An 18,144-nucleotide genomic window follows, 5' to 3' on the forward strand; every position below is an offset into this window, starting at 1 on the left:
TAGTGACCCTGCCTACGAAGCTGATGGTCCCGGGTTCAAATCCTGGTAAGGGCATTTATTCGTGTGATGAGCATGGATATTTGTTCCTGAGTCATGGGTGTTTTCTATGTATTTAAGTATTTATATATTATATATATCGTTGTCTAAGTACCCTCAACACAAGCCTTAAGCTTACTGTGGGACTAAGTCAATTTGTGTAATAATGTCCTATAATATTTATTTATTTATTTAAGACCCCGAAAGCTGTTGCTGTGCTGAGAATAAAAGATATTTTCATGGCCGGTTAATGTCGATATTATAGTTCAACGCATCACATGCATTACGAGTAGGGTTGCCACCTTTTTGCGCCCCAAATAAAGTATTTCTCGTCTGATGGTACAAAAATAAAAAGTACACGGCATAAAAATAAAGTATTTTATTGTATTTTTTTAAATACATATTTTTTGTTTGATTTCGCACTGGCTAACAGTTTCTTATCAGCTTGAAATATGTTTATAGCTTCTAAGCATGGCATGCACAAATTTAAATAAACTAGTAGTTCATTTCTGATAAGCGTAATGGAAGCATTGTTTCTTAAGGTTGCATTCAGGAACATTGTCAAATGTATTTTCCTGGTGAATATAGATATGAAATTTCCAAAATTTGCATGTTTCGCTTAAAAAAATATAATTAATGAATAAAGGTCGTAAATAAAGTATTTTGGCGTACTTTTAGTGCTTCGTAAAATATAAAGTACACAAAGCTAAAATAGAGTACAATACTTTTTATAAAAGTACGGGTGGCAACCCTAATTACGAGACTAATAGCCAGACAAATGAAACACAATGTATACGTCGTAATTACGGGATTGCCGGTTATCTGATGCCGAACCCATCTCACTAAGTAGCTCTACCCTATACACGCTAAGTAAGGGTTGTAACAGCGCGTTTTTAGAATTAGAGCCTGTAACGTAATGGATTTCCACCCACCAAAAAAAATTGCCGTAGTCTGGTAAAAATACCGAATTGCCGATGGGGCTTAATTTTTAAACATGTCTTTTGTGTAATTATATAACCTTTTTCTGTTATGTTCTAATGGTCTAAGTACTGGAATTAAAGACGAAAAGATAACCATTAACCATTTACTCAGGCGGCGCGAGCGCATGCGTCCAGCCTCGAGAGTGATAATCTGGTGACTGGCTGGGATTTCCAAATTTTCCGAGCGCGCACGAATGCCCGCTCGGGCCGCCGATCTCCGGCGAAGCGAACCGAGCGATGAGGCAAGTACTTGTACACTGCGCTCGCGTCGCGCGGAGCCGCAATGGCATTTGAATGTAATAAAATACATATTAGTTAATAAATATGTTAACAATTATTTATTTATTTATTTTTATACTACGACGGTGGCAAACAAGCATACGGCCCGCCTGATGGTAAGCAGTCTCCGTAGCCTATATACGCGTGCAACTCCAGAGGAGTTACATGCGCGTTGCCGACCCTACCCCCCCCCCCCCCCCCCCCTCGTTGAGCTCTGGCAACCTTACTCACCGGCAGGAACACAACCCTACGAGTAGGGTCTAGTGTTATTTGGCTGCGGTTTTCTGTAAGGTGGAGGTACTTCCCCAGTTGGGCTCTGCTCTAGATCTGGAATGACATCCACTGGCTGTGCCCTACCACACAAAGCGAGATGACATTCACAATGCCCATACCTCTCTTTTGGACGTAGTTTAAGGATGTACCCGGGTCCAAAAATTAAAACATCTGTCACCATAGGATTACACAGCAGTCATTAAGGTAGGTAGGTACTGTGACACCCCATCGATTTAAAGTTAAGGCATTTTGAGAAAAAAAAATGAAGCATTTTGACACAATTCCGTTTTTTCATCTAGGAAATTTGGTAAATGGGAATAATTAAACGAAATCTTTAATTAACTAAAAGTATAATCCAAAATTCCATTTCAGTCTAAAACCAATAATCTCTAAAGAAAACACGATCCGACAGGATTTCTAGTTATAAAGGCATTCTCAAGAGCCTAAAGAATATCTCAGATGCCTACATGATAAATCGGGTCCGGACCGTTTTGGTGTTCAAAGGAAAATGGCTTAAATTCATATGAAGTACTTGCTTGCTTAAGTCGTTTTTGCTATGGAAATGTTTATTTAATACATTGAATTTATGGGCCCAGGTTTTAGTTAGGTGAATCTCTAGGGGTTTTAGGTGAAATAACTCGACTGCTTATTAGGAGTAGCGGCAAAAGGGTTTAAAGTAAAGGGATCAATGTTGGGCACTATAGTAATAATAAGAATGATTCAGCCTATATACGTCCCACTGCTAGGCACAGGCCACCTCTCATGCGCGAGAGGGCTTGAGCCATAGTCCCAACGTTCCTACGTCCCGTTTTACCCTTTGGGTACGGAACCCTAGGAACCCTAAAAACGAAGGTAACGAAGGGTACGGTGACAGGTGTCATCTCAATACATTTTTGGGAGATTTGGCGTTTTAAGGTTAATTGTATGAAGATGACATTTGTCCCCGTACCTATCGTGTTTGAATATATATCCCTCCTTCCAACGCATATGGATAGGTCTTCAAAAATGATATTGAGGTTTCTAATATAATTTTTTTCTAAACTGAATAGTTTGCGCGAGAGACACTTCCAAAGTGGTAAAATGTGTCCCCCCCCCTGTAACTTCTAAAATAACAGAATGATAAAACAAAAAAAAATATATGATATACATTACCATGCAAACATCCACCGAAAATTGGTTTGAACGAGATCTAGTAAGTAGTTTTTTTTAATACGTCATAAATGGTACGGAACCCGGTTTCGGACCCGGGTATGTCCTTAAACTACGTCCAAAAGAGAGGTATGGGCAATGTGAATGTCATCTCGCCTTGTGTGGTAGGGCACAGCACAGCAGATGTCATTCCAGATCTAGAGCAGAGCCCAACTGGGGAAGTACCTCCACCTTATAGAAAACCGCAGCCAAATAACACTTGACCCTACTCATAGTGTTGTGTTCCTGCCGGTGAGTAAGGTTGCCAGAGCTCAACGAGGGGGGTGGGGTTAGGGTCGGCAACGCGCCTGTAACTCCTCTGGAGTTGCATGTGTACATAGGCTACGGAGACTGCTTACTATCAGGCAGGCCGTATGCTTGTTTGCCACCGACGTAGCATATAAAAAAAAAAAAAAACCCTTCCTGGTAGACATGTGTAAGTAATGCGCGTAACATCACAAATGAGATATCACTCAAACGCGTAATGTTGCATTACGCATTACTCCGAGAAACCAAGCATTACTTCAAACATCACTCGAGCATATGACTGGCCGAAGCGCGCGTAAACTCGTAAAGCATCAATATAGATTGACGCGCCGGTAGTCGGTACGAAAGGTCCGTTCAAGTAGAATCCGCGTAATGTATAATGAGCAATGAGACGTGATGGTGTGATGTGTGATGTTTGTTTGCCATGCTATCATTACTTTGCTATCCCGCTCGTACCCGCACTCACTGCTCGCTCGCTCTCATTCCGCAATGCTTTCGGAACACTTCGGATCGGTCCGCTCGGCCGGTCGGAAGCAGTCGCATTTGAGTTATTGCAAATTTCATTAAATTGATACGATAACGGATTTTTGCACCTGCAATCGATTTAAAACTGTAATGCGTTATCATAGAGCTTACAATGTTTTTAGTATTTTACCTATAAGGATGCGGCTAAATGATAATTCGCTTGCGAGTTTGAATTTGACGAACAAAAACGTATTTACTGTTTATTATTGTTTGGTGTGGTTGACTTTCGCGGCAAACTAAATTAAGCACAAGTGAAGTTACTTATTTATCTTTAATTTAATAGTGAGCTAGTGTTTACAGTACATTCTCGTATCAGTATCATATCATAATTTTATTGATATACCCAAATAAAAATACTACCTAGTGACTCTCGATGGCGTAATCTCATTAATTAACAGATATTTTCTTTTATTTTTTATCTATGATGCATATTTTACGACTATAAAAATAAAAACATTACAAAAACGATCTATCACATGGCGGTGACAAAACGCAATGCGTAATAGATCGACGCGCCGATATGATACGGCCTAGAGTCCTAACACTCGCTGCGTAATGTAGTTGGTACTGTGATGAGTGTGACGTTGCCATCACGCGCGCGCCCGCGCGCTGTATTCGTTCGGGTAATGTTTCGTTTCGAGTGATAAGTGATGTGATATCTCAGTGTAACATTACGTTTTCGAAAAAGTGATGTGATATAGCATTACTTTTTGAAGCACTGTTTCGCGCATGTCTACTTCCTGGGCGAGTCTGACTCGCACTTGGCCGCTTTTTTATGCGACCTTTTTGCCACTTTCCCTTTGGTCGCCGCCATACAAAGTATTTTTTTTTAATGATAGAGGAGGCAAACGAGCAGACGGATCACCTGATGGTAAGCGATTACCGCCGCCCATGGACACCTGCAACACCAGAGGGGTTGTAAGTGCGTTGCCGGTCTTTAAGATGGGAGTACGCTGTTTTCTTATTATATGGGGAAATGGTAACACAATAGGGGAAAAACCTCTAGGGCATTTTATATCCCATTATCAGTAGAAATGACACAAAATTAATGAAGAAATACAAAATGAATGAATGTGGCATTTTTTTAAGAAACTCGTTTACTTTCCTTCTTGCATAATGACGTAAATGTTGATCACAACGTTTTCTGTGATCTTTAAATCGGTTGTTTGCCTTTGATTAGTAACGCTACGGCGTAGCTGCTACGCCGTAGCACTGAATATGCATTAATGCCTGAACTCGTTAAGAGATTAGCTTGCAATAACAAAACCTTTGGTTTTAGGGTAATGAAGTCACGATGTTAGGTGGAAGAGGTTTCATACTTTTCATACAACTTTAAGAAGCTTCAATGTCGTTGACATACGGTTTGGCGCGTTTTGAAGTGTGTTGTGTGTAAATCCTGTAACTGCGTTATGTTAGTTAACATGGTGACTTACAAAGTCTATCACAGACTTCTACGCTATTAACCAAACCGACTGTACTCCTAACCAAATTATAAATCATCTCTACCCCTAGTGTAAATTTATTCGATAGCGAAACGTGACGTACGAGTTTACGTTATGCCTAATTTTGTATGGGATTTTGAGGTTCCAAAACGTCCCGCTTGGCGCGCTGTTTCTAAATCCCATACAAAAGTAGACTTACCGCAAACGCGTACGTCAAGTCACGATATCGAATAAATTTACACTAGGGGTACTGATTGCTCGACATTTATGCCAAATTTGGACGCTTTCACGTTGTAGTTTGTCATAATTTCTTTTTTATTTTATATACATATAAAATTGAGTGTGATCCGTTATTTATTTCTTTCCAATTTGTTTGTTTTATTGCTATTTTTATTATTCCTTTTTTAAATGTCGTGTTTTTTTTTATACCACGTCGGTGGCTAACAAGTATACTGCCCGCCTGATGGTAAGCAGTCACCGTAGCCTATGGACGCCTGCAACTCCAGAGGTGTTACATGCGCGTTGCCGACCCTTTAAAAACCTGTACACTCCTTTTTTGAAGAACCCCATACTGTATACCCTCGGGAAAACCTCGGTGCTTCAGTCATTTATGGCCCCGACGGTAGACCAGCGTTGGCCTGTCCAGGCTGATACCGTGCTGAGTCGGGACCATTTCGTGGCTAATATGTCTCATGTAATGTAATGTTATACGTACGTTGTAATGTTATATGTAGTTTGTTCTTTGTTCCTCTTTTTAGGGTTCCGTAGCCAAATGGCAAAAAACGGGACCCTTATAGATTCGTCATGTCCGTCTGTCTGTCCGTTTATGTCACAGCCACTTTTTTCCAAAACTATAAGAGCTATACTGTTCAAACTTGGTAAATAGATGTATTCTATGAACCGCATTAAGATTTTTACACAAAAATAGAAAAAAAAGCGGCCAAGTGCGAGTCGGACTCGCGCATGAAGGGTTCCGTACCATTTAAGACGTATTAAAAAAAATCTACTTACTAGATCTTGTTCAACATTTTACCACTTTGGACACACATTTTACCACTTTGGAAGTGTCTCTCGCGCAAACTATTCAGTTTAGAAAAAAATTATATTAGGAACCTAAATATCATTTTTGAAGACCTATCCATAGATACCCCACACGTATGGGTTTGATGATTTTTTTTTTTAATTTTATGACGTATTAAAAAAAACTACTCACTAGATTTCGTTCAAACCAATTTTCGTTGGAAGTTTGCATGGTAATGTATATCATATATTTTTTTTAGATTTTTCATTTTGTTATTTTAGAAGTTACGGGGGGGGGGACACTTTTTTCCAATTTGGAAGTGTCTCTCGCGCAAACTATTCAGTTTAGAAAAAAATTATATTAGAAACCTCAATATCATTTTTAAAGACCTATCCATAGATACCCCACACGTATGGGTTTGATGAAAAAAGATTTTTTGAGTTTCAGTTGTAAGTATGGGGAACCCCCAAAAATTATTGTTTTTTTTTCTTTTTTTGTGTAAACATCTTAATGCGGTTCATAGAATACATCTACTTACCAAGTTTGAACAGTATAGCTCTTATAGTTTCGGAAAAAAGTGGCTGTGACTGTGACATAATCGGACAGACAGACGGACATGACGAATCTATAAGGGTTCCGTTTTTTGCCATTTGGCTACGGAACCCTTTACAATAAATTTTGGGGATTCCCCATACTTAGCACTGAAACTCAAAAAATCTTTTTTCATTAAACCCATACGTGTGGGGTATCTATGGAGAGGTCAAACTTCCACCGAAAATTGGTTTGTACGAGATCTAGTAAGTAGTTTTTTTTTAATACGTCATAAATAGTACGGAACCCTTCATGGGCGAGTTCGACTCGCACTTGGCCGCTTTTTTTTTCTGTATATTTTTGCCAAGAATAAACTATTTCTATGTCTACATAAATACCTGTATTGGCTCAAAAATATTTTATCATTAAACATTAAAACTAAGACTATTGGAGTAAAACAAAAAGTATCATCAAAATATTCTTCTTTGGCTTTGATATACAAAATACGTTTGTTAAAATAGTATGAACGTAAATAATTTTATTAACGTATTTTGGTGCTTCCCGTATGAAACATTGGCTCTTAAGGAAGAAAAGTAATTCTAAGTGGGCTTGTATGTTTGTTGATTTAGCGTGGGCTTGATTGATTGATCTTATATAAAATGAAAATGAACTAACTTCCGCTCGCGACTTCCTCGGCGTGGAATACTGATTATGATTGCTAAATACTACCCTATGGCCTTCCCTGGGTCTCAAACTATTTTCATATCGACTTCAGTCACTTCAGTCAGTCGACTTTCGTCAGCTCAACGAGGGTCGGTAACGCGCATGTAACTCCTCTGGAGTTGCAGGCGTACATAGGCTACGGAGACTGCTTACGGCCGTCTGCTTGTTTGCCACCGACGTAGTATATAAAAAAAAACTTTCATCACAATCGATTCAGCGGATTTGAGGAAATACAGTTGAGACTTCTCAGATTTGAGAATTTTAGGTAAATACCTACGTCGCGCTGACTGGAGCGGCTACTAATATTAGTGCGATAAGGACGATTGCAGGTTAGGCGAAAAACCCATCGTACAAATCTCAGAAATCGAGGTTTCGTTCTCGACATTTTCCTCTTCCAAATCTTAAGGGGCTCCCCGCGGTTTTCATAATTTTTGACTAGTTTTGAGTCGTTACTCCTACATTTGCACTATAGATAGAATCATAAGACAAACGGCTATTGGTTCTTCAATCTTTTATCTCCATTCTGGTTTGGCGGATTTTGAATGAAATTGACACTTATATTTTTTTATATTTTTTTTAAACGTTGTCTAAAAAAACACTTTTTTCGTTACTAGATTGCTGTGAAAGATTGTACATGTACAAAATTAACACATTTGGGCCCGTCTTTGACGTCTCTAAAAACTGTTCAGAGATTTTAATTTTAAACTAATTAACACAAAAGTTATGGCCAGTAAACCAGTTTTTTGGCCTAAAATTGTTCAACTTTAATGCTCAATATCTCGAAAACAGTCAACGTTGAAGTAAATATGGTATAACATATTGCTTACAGCCGTTGCTGTTCCTCGTAATATGATAAGCTACAAAAAAACAATAGAAAACTAAGGGATTCAGATCGAAGGTCATTGGCGTTAGGGACCCCCTTAACCAATTGTAACGAAATTTTGGGAACGGAATAAGAAATAAATTATCTGTGTCTGAACGTTTTGGTTTTTGCGTTTATTGTTGACGATTTTGTATGCTAGGCGTCTGTTCACGGCGCATTTTTTTGGACGTTTTTAGCGCTGTTTGAAGTAACCTATTTCTTATGAAAAAGAGAAAAAAAAAGTAAAACCTACAGACAGAGATGGTAATATTTAACTCATATAAAAAATATTCATCTAGGCCCAACATCCAGAGAGGAAAATGTCGAGAATGACGAACATACAAACAGAGTTAGTTTCGCATTTATAATATGAATAGGGATAATAAGAAATATTTCCAGCTAACATATTAGGCTCATACGGTAATCCTAAGTGGGTTTGTGTGTTTTATTTAGCGTGGGCTTGATTGATTGACCCTACAGCTATTTCAGACCCAAGCTTATAACCTATTCATTGATATTCTTCCACTCCGCTGTTTCTTACGAGTTTATATTTGGCCTGAGGTGGAGCAGGTAATACATTTATTTCCAGGAATATATGTGTTCTAGATATACACCTTTTATTAAAACTCACATGCCTAGAAATACGATATGATTCAGTTATTTTTCCGTGTTGTACAATAAGTAAAAAAGCTTAGCACTCGTTTTGTAATGAATTTTAATGTTAGTTTAATTTAACGTTTTAACGTTTAACGTAAAAACAGCTCACCCCCGCCGATCTCTGGTAATTATTCATGGTTCTAGATCTATGTATAAAGTTAGCTGTTCGGAAATAACTAATTCTCGTTAGTGCAATTAAGACTTGCATTTACCGTCCACACTGTTAACAATTATAAACCTTATTGCAAAGGCATAGGGTTTACAGGTGGTCAGTTAGAAATGATACTGTTAGTAAGTTAAGTTAGTCTGGCGAGTGTCGAGACTCGTGCCGTCCAGGGTTGTCTCTTGCGGCAGTTAGGACGGTAGATATATTCCCTGGATTTATACTGTTAACTTAATATGATTTGTATATATTAAGTTTAAATGATATATATGTATTGTATTGTATTTATTTATTGCATTTCACATGTACATTACAGGTATTCCAAGTACTTAGAAGTATAGGTAGGTACACAAATGACACATGAAACCCTGATGGGCGCAGCAATGAAGGTAGGTATGTAGGATCGTTTAGACTCTAAACGGCTGAATGAGGCTAGTTTACCAAATAAGCTCAAAGAGAATCTGTTAGAAATATCTGCCGATGGGATGTTACACCTGGAATTCAAGTCTTCTAATTTGGATACCTTTTGGTTAATGAGAAAAACAGAATACCCGGAATTGACAACTGAGGCTTTGAAGTGTTTGATTCCATTTGCCACCTCGTACTTATGCGAGTTGACATTTTCATCGATGGCCCAGATAAAAAGTAAGCAAAGAAATCGCTTAAATTTGGAAAACGATTTAATTGTATGTGTCGCAAAAACAGATCCACGATGGGATAAATTAATTAATAAAAAACAAGCTCAACCTTCGCATTAACGCGCGTCTTAGGATTGTATTTTTTGTTTATAACATATTAAAATGTTTATGAGTTTGTTATGTTATGTTGTTTGTTATGTTATGTTGTTTGTTATATCCTTTTGTTAAAATTATCTTACAGTAAGAGAATTTCAAGTAAGGGTAATTTTAAAGTTAGTCTTACTTAATAAATAAATATTAATTGTCTTTATTGTTATTTTTACTAAAGTACCCAGTTTATCCGACCTCTGGCGACCCCCCTACAGAAGCTTCGCGGCCCCCCAGGGGGTCGCGACCCACAGGTTGAAAAACACTGGTTTAGAGCATTATACAAGTAGGTAGGTACATTGTTAATTTCACACCGAGACCGTGGTACACAAACAAATAAGCGTAAATAAACTGGAACGTGTAGATTTAATACAGTGTTTACTCATTTGGCTTATGACTATTCAAGTGCTTGTTGCCAATCATCCTTGAATAAGGAATATTTTATTTTATTACCTTAACTTTTTTTTTTTTTTTAAATACTACGTCGGTGGCAAACAAGCATACGGCCTGCCTGATGGTAAGCAGTATCCGTAGCCTATGTACGCCTGCAACTCCAGACGAGTTACATGCGCGTTGCCGACCCTAACCCCCTCCCACCCTCGTTGAGCTCTGGCAACCTTACTCACCGGTAGGAACACAACACTATGAGTAGGGTCTAGTGTTATTTGGTTGCGATTTTCTGTAAGGTGGAGGTACTTCCCCAGTTGGGCTCTGCTCTAGATCTGGAATGACATCCGCTGTGCTGTGTCCTAGCACACAGAGCGAGATGACATTCACAATGCCCATACCTCTCTTGTGGACGTAGTTTAAGGACATACCCGGGTCCGTTTTTTAGATCGCCAGATGAATCGTAAACTAGATTTATTCCAAGGCAAATTGGCTCAATCCTTAAGCTAATAATGGATGTTAGTATTTCCCGCCCTAGGGAGAGTTACTCCAGATCCACAACCTATATTTAATATCGTACCCATTTTATTGTACCCGAAAAGGCATGGATTGTAATTCAAATCGCTTCTCTAGCTCGGGTGAAATCTATCTATTTCTTCAAACAAAAACGTCACCTTTGACACTGACATATCCGATCCATATCGTATCTAGACCTAATATTTGACGTATCTTAAAGTTCGAATCGGGCCGTATAACCATTATAAGAGTCTAGATTTCGTATAGGTGTTAAGCACTATAGTTTCTGTCCGTTACGTAAAATTATCACCTGCAATATCCGATATTTTATGTAAACCGGTTCAGCGGTTTAAGCGTGAAAAGTTAACGTACAGAGTTACTTTCGCATGTACATATAATATTAGTATGTGTAAACAATAAACATATACCAAAGTAAAAGTGACCTAGGCCTCCAGTCCTTAGGGTCGGCCTCAGCAACCCGAGTCACGGCAGTATAGGTCGAATTTCTTCTGATCTTGGTTTTTTTTTTCTTTCGTATCATCTATTTCGGTTTTTTACTTATATAGGGTTTCCTTTTGAAATAACAGTAATCAAAAATATTTTCATAATTGGTTTTGCTAGTAATATTAATATGGATCTCAAGTTCCCGCTACACTGGTAGTAGGAATCGATGAGAATACACGGCCAGGACCCAGACGCGTATTATCGCGATAAAATCGGCGGCAAATACTCAAACAAGCTTCCCCTTGTCTCATAAAAAGATTGCGAAAGCATGACCGCCGCGGAGACGAGTATTGTGCCTAACTTTGTTATGCCTCTGAGAGGTTGAGGTAGAGATATGTATTATTGTAGATATTTAGATATGTAAATATACTCTTTATTGGCTCCTCACACCTCAGTGAAAGAGACAAATTAAGGAAAAATCTAATAGAATAACAACCTTTTGGTATTTAGCGGAAACAGACAATTTAATCAAAATTGTGTGGTTTCTGATAAATTTTCTTCCGCAAACGTTTCGGGCGCGATGTACTTCTACCAATGTATTCTTAAAGCTGCAGTGTGAAGTGTTAAAAAAAAAAGGCAGTGTATACATTTTTAATTATTCTGGCACTAACACCCTTGGAGTTGCTTTAGTCCATATGCTACAGTAAATGCTTACAAGAAGGCTGGCTGTCATCATCATTCGCTTGCTCTTATCCCATTCAGTTGGGGTCGGCGCAGCATGCCTTTTTCTTCCATACCTGTCTCTCGCCCGTCATCTCATCACTCGCGTTCATGTCATCTCTCACACAATCCATCCAAGGTTTTCTCCCGTTCCTTTCCTCCACAATCATTCATTGATACTTTTCTCGTGACATGACTAACATCCCTCCGCATCACATGTCCGTGCCACGCTAGGCGATTCGCTCTTACTTTACAAGACTGGCTGTATGTTTGTAAACAATCTATCCATATAAAACCTGAAATTATGACAAATGAAACTGAAACTAAAATTAAAACTTAATAACGATCCCAATTATTAATTATCCGAATATCTGCAATCTTTTTGCCGTGCAGCTGATCTCAACGTATTCATCCCTAGATTAGTAAAATCCGTTTTTTAGCTTCTAACTATTAAGAGTCCCCTCTGAACTTCCCTTTGCGCTCGGAAGGGTGTGCGCAGTCGCGGGGGGCGCCCGCAGTCCACCCGCGTCGCCGGCACGAGCGCACGTTTACATTGCCACACAGTGTACTTATACTAATTGTACTATAGTGCTAGTGATACACTTGGTTGCAGTGCTAAAGGTGAGGTTACCCGGCGTTTCGAATTGACAGCTAAGGATTGCAGATATTGACGGAAACGTTTAGTAAACCTGCAAATATGTTACGTATAGGAAAACGTTGAGCAGTAAGGTTTAAATTCCTAATTAAATCGGGGGTTGAAACAAGTTGAGAGAAGCCCTCGTATTGAGGATTGAATGAAATTGTGTTTCTAAGAATTTATGTATGGAAGATAATTCAGATATACCTTGTGCTTTTTGGTTGAATTAAAACCTCGTGAGGAAACCTATACTAACCAGGGGTATGAGGTCCCCAGTATGCATTATGCTTTAGGACTAGACTGTGAGACTCATATGATTAAGTCGATGATCTAGTTCTTTTCAATTTCTTAGATACCCGATTCTTTTAAAGACTTGAGTCCTTTTCAGAGACCTCAATTTTTTTCACAATAAAAATAAATGCATTGTCTTTTTGCAACATGAAGACAATGCATGCATGGGATGATGAAGGGTTATGTACACCGATACAATTATGCTTATTTTCTTGTTTGCTGTTAGTATATAGATAAAAATCTACAAAAATTTTGATGGACTCAATATTCGAAGTCCTGTTGAGTTGCACATAAAAATGCTCAAACTCTCTCGTAAAAACAATTTTCGTAGGTCGCTCATTTATGCGTAGCGGAGGATACAACGGGCTTACTGTTTACAGCTACGAGTAAATTAGACAAAGTAAGACTTAGCTGGTGGATAATATTTGATACCGAACAGTCAAAGTATTATTTCACCTTCACCTAAATCCATTCGAACGAAACTGTTGTTATACAACCGATATCTTCGTAGTAAATCAGGTGCGTTAGGTCATTAGTAGATTTGGGTTCAGTTAAGGAACAAAAGTCGCAAATGGGCCGATATTTTTTTTTTCTTTACATTGGATAAAATTTGGCTGGTTTGTAGAGACAATGATCTGGATGAACATCAACATACGAAATCAAAACTTGTCCCAAAAAAATAATTTTCAGTTTGGTTATATATCATCAAGGATTTAAAATAGTAAAAAATATATATAAACGCTTATTTGGGCCGATTTTATGTCACTGTCAAATTATTTTTCGTCATATTTCGATAAAAATTGGTGCATAGATAGAGTTCCCCATTCTATACAATATAAGCGCAATTTCACTGTCGGTACCTATGTTTTTGAGAATGAATGAATGAGAATGAGAAAATATATATTGCCACAAAAAAAACCTTAAGAAATATGTACAATATTAATTTTTAAAAATCTTTCTCAGAGTTACGAATTTTATTACTTGTCTAAGATCTCGGTGGTTCTTAGTTTAACATTCTTCATACCGGAATCAATTGTAATTACCTACCTACGGTAATCACGGCGGCTATTATTGTCCCTTGGATCATTCAATTAATAGATTAAGACAAAACAAATCTAACATAGGTTGAAATGTAAAGAAAAGTGCAATTACCGGTTAAATAGTTCAGCGATGAACCAACGTGTAGATAAAGTTAATTTCGGTTTAAAGAGTATTTATTGTCTGAAGAAATTACAAAATTTCACTTATAAGACAACAATTAACTATACATATAATATATTAGCAGTAAGCAAGCATGCAGACTTATTTGATAGATTAGTTAAATCTTTAATAATTAGTAAGTACATATGTTTATGTTTAGTTGTTTATATATTTAGTTTGCACAAGAATAATTAAGTTAAAGGAAGTACTATAGAGTATGCGAGGTGATTTTAAATAAGGTTCAGATAACTAAAGTGTTATTATTGAATATTGTCTTTTATGTATGTTTTTAATTTCGATTTGAATTTGCTGAAACTTTTTATATCTGTTATGGTTGTCGGTAGACTATTATACAATTTGGCACCATCGTACATTAAGTTACAAGTCCCATATCGGGTTCTGGGAAAACGTAAGGCTAGGCTTTCAGCATTTCTGAGTTTCATCCTTTGGAATTTACTCTTTTTGCTAAATTTAATTTCTGATTGTATTTCGTTGTTTAATATTTTACGTATTAGGATACAGGTTTTATACGAGTATATTTGTTTGAGGTTCATTATTTTTGTTTTTTCGTATAATGTTTTAGTTGGCGTTCGATAGTCATAATGAAAAAGGACCTTAATAATTTTGTTCTGTGCAATTTGAAGATCTTTTATGTTGGACGCTGCTGCATTACCCCATAATTCGGTTAAATATTCTAAGTGAGGCTTAATCAAAGAATTATAAATGTTGACACGAGTTTGTTTTGGAAGATAACTACTTATGTGGCGCATTGCTGCTGTTAACGATGTAATTTTAGGTTTTATATTAGCTATATGTGGCTTCCATGTAAGTTTACTGTCTAAAGTCAAACCTAGGTACTTTTCATAGTCTTTTCTTAATATTTTATCTCCGTTTATATATAAATCTTGAATTTGTTCGATATTTTTGTTTTTGGCTGCAAATACTACATAACACGTTTTAGAGGTATTTATGGTAAGTAAATTTTGTTGGAACCAATTAGATAGTAAGTCTAAGTCGTTTTGTGCTTGTTGTAAGATATTGTGTACAGAATCGCCGAAATAAAATAAACACGTGTCGTCCGCATATAAGGTAAGATGTCCTTGTAATCCAGCTTCATGGAGGTTATTTATATAAATTAAAAAGAGCAAAGGGCCCAAAATTGAGCCCTGCGGAACGCCACAATTTATAGGTAACGGATCGCTTTGATATTCACCTAACTTGACTACTTGATATCTATTTTTCAGATATGATTCAAAAATGCCATAAGCCTTGCCAGTTATTCCAATATGCCGTAGTTTATCTAGGAGCATGGGATGACTGACTGTATCAAATGCTTTTTTTAAGTCGACGAACACTCCAAGCCCGATGTTTCTAGAGTCTATGTTATTCTTTATTTTAGTGACAAGGTCAACTGTGGCCGATAAGGTGTTACTTTTAGGTCGGAATCCATACTGTCTATCAAACAGAAATTTTATGGAAGTTAAGTATGAAAATAGTCGGTTATGGATAATTTTTTCAAACACTTTTGACATGATAGGCAGTACTGATATCGGACGGTAGTTTCCCGGTTCTGTTTTTGACCCAGATTTGTATATCGGTGACACTTTAGCAATTTTTAAAGAATCGGGAAACTCGCCTTTACCAAAACACACATTGATACAGTCAGTCAATTCCTTAACAATGTATTTTCCTATGCATTTCAGGGTTTTTGCATTGATAGTATCCACCCCAGCGCTGACATTCGGATCCAAATTAGAGATTATTTTAGATACTTCATCTATTGATGTTAGCGCTAGTGAGTCTAGTCTATGTATGCAGTAATTTTTATTTGGACATTTTTCGTTTGATTTTGTAGATTGGACACGAATGTCATCACACAATTTTGAGCCTATGGTAGTAAAATATTTGTTAAAGCACTGGCAAATTTGTTTAGTATCTGTTATTAGTTTGTCTTGATATTGAAGTTTAGGGGGAATGTAATTTGATTTTATTCTGTTTTTACATAATGAATTTATAAGGGTCCACGTTTTTTTAGGATTTTTTTTACATTTTTCAAAAGCGTCATGGTAATATTGTTTTTTAGTTCTAGCAATGTTAAGAGTTAGCTTATTTCTTTGTTGGGTAAAACGCTTGCGTATCTCTTCGTTGTCTGGTTCTTTCTTCATTTGTCTCCATAGCGTGTTTCGTAATGCTATTTGTGTAATGATATTACTGTTGATCCAGTCTTCTTTTGGTAGGTTCAATATTTTAGTCTTCGTAACTTTTGCTTGTGTGATTATAGTTTGTATACTGTTTTCAAACTTCGAATAGTCGTGGTCTTGACCAAAAGTCGTTTGTTCCATTTCCATTAATTTTATGAGCTTGGTATAGTCCACAGAATCGTATTTTATTTTTTGTTTGTGTTTTGGGCTTCTTTTTAATAACTCTACGTATATCTGCTTATGGTCAGACATGGCAGAGTCTATAATGTGAAAATTGAAGCTGTCCTCGATTAGATCCGTGTAAACGTGATCAAGGATAGTTTTACATGATGCAGTCTCTCGGGTGCAGTAGCACGCTTCAATTTTATTTAAAATAGCATATCCGGATTCTTCTATTGTAGAAATGTATTGGGATGTGGTTTGATCGTTGGACAAGAGGTCGATGTTGAAATCGCCGAAAACTATAGATCTCTTATTGTTTTCAAGTTGTTCCTCCAGAGTTGTTATGAAATTGTTGTAGTTTGTTCTTCCCGGTCTGTATACCACTCCAATATTAAGCGATTGCTTTGAAATTGATATCCACAAAAAATTGTTTCCACCTGTGTATGTTTGAAACGTCACGGCATGTTCAATACTATTTAGAATAAATATCGAAACCCCGCCACCTATGGAGTCTGTTCTTATGTTATAATAGTGGCAGTATCCAGGTATTTGTAGAAGTCTGGCTTCCGTCTCTGTTTTGATCCATGTTTCTGTGAGCAAAATCAGGTGTGTTGTTTTTGGTATGCATTCGAGAATACACTGTAATTCTTCGATTTTGCCCGGTGTGACTAAGCTACGAACATTAGCGTAGAGAAAGTTTAGAGACTGCGAGCCTTTGGACATATTCTGGTAATTTCCAAGGACGGAATAGTTGGCATTATTTGACTTACTTGATGGGTTGTCGGCGTTAGCAGTCAATTCTGAGGGGTGGGGGCCGTGAAGTTTTTTGGCTGTTGTGTAATTATGGTTGGTAAACCTCTAACATACTTTATACGTAAGTTTTTCTCGCCATTCTCTTGACGTTGAATTAATTCTTCCCTAAGTCGCTTTATATGATTTCGCATTTATAACATTCATTTGATGGATTTTTTTAAATCACCATTCTATTATACTGCTTAAATGACTCCCTTCCAGCAATCCAAGCAATAACCATCTTTAAAACTTCCCCCATAAAGTGCTAAATCGGTCTGACATTGCACCTTGAACTGGCGGCGTCCTCGCTAGATGGCGCGCTGGCACTGCGGCCATTAAGGTTCATGCGAAACTGTTATGGCTTGGCAACTGATTTCTCCAAGTATGTTAGTTTATAGAACAGAATAGCTAGTTGTACTAAGGTTTTAGTAGGTAAGGTATTATGTACAATTTGTAATGCTAAGTGTGAAGTGCGTGATGGCAGCTAAAAGCGATGACCAAACTCCGAACTTAAAAGAGCCCAACATTTTGCAATATTTTGTACTGCATGGCAAATAACATATGTGACCCATAGTTATGGGGAAAAGCTATAGCTGTGCCTTATAAGGCATATCAAATAAAGCGTACCTACAGTCAATCAGCAAAAAACGCTTTGTATAAAAAATTTAAAAAAATCAAATTGATGAATGAATATTTTGATACGGTTCCGTGGCGGATCGGGGTTTGGTGTTACAAGAATTTCGCACTATCGCACTGTACACGTTATTAGATACTGGCGTTTATTTTAGTTCCTTCGTTTTGATTGCAACTTGATAACCGTAAGAAAGAGTTTAGAACACGATAAAGACTCATTGCGAACTTCCTCGTTCCGCGTTATTTCTCGGGAACTTTTACAAATTGTGTCTACTAGATAAAGTATTGAGTATGTGCTAACAGTTGTTGGCTGTAAGTTCTTCACTAAGTATAGATAAACGTGCAACGTAGTTTCTTGTTGTGAGCCCTGCCTCAATCGACTTTTAAGGACTCTAGGAAATTATCTTTCTTATTACGGAACAGAAGACT

At 37.4% G+C, this 18,144-nt stretch overlaps 1 protein-coding gene across 7 annotated transcripts in view; it reads left to right on the top strand.

The window, feature by feature from the left end:
* LOC133526400 (stress-activated protein kinase JNK) overlaps positions 1-18,144 on the top strand; it is a 483,516-nt gene that overhangs the window by 326,917 nt on the left and 138,455 nt on the right. The window contains exon 1 of one of the 7 annotated variants that reach the window (XM_061863022.1): positions 12,410-12,420. The exons of the other annotated variants lie outside the window; for them this stretch is intronic. The gene's annotated coding sequence lies outside the window, so the exon portion shown is untranslated. Of the gene's footprint in view, positions 1-12,409; positions 12,421-18,144 lie in introns of those variants that run through there. 7 annotated transcript variants of the gene reach the window in all.

The sequence above is a fragment of the Cydia pomonella genome, chromosome 16, assembly GCF_033807575.1.
Source record: "Cydia pomonella isolate Wapato2018A chromosome 16, ilCydPomo1, whole genome shotgun sequence".
NCBI lineage: Eukaryota > Metazoa > Arthropoda > Insecta > Lepidoptera > Tortricidae > Cydia > Cydia pomonella.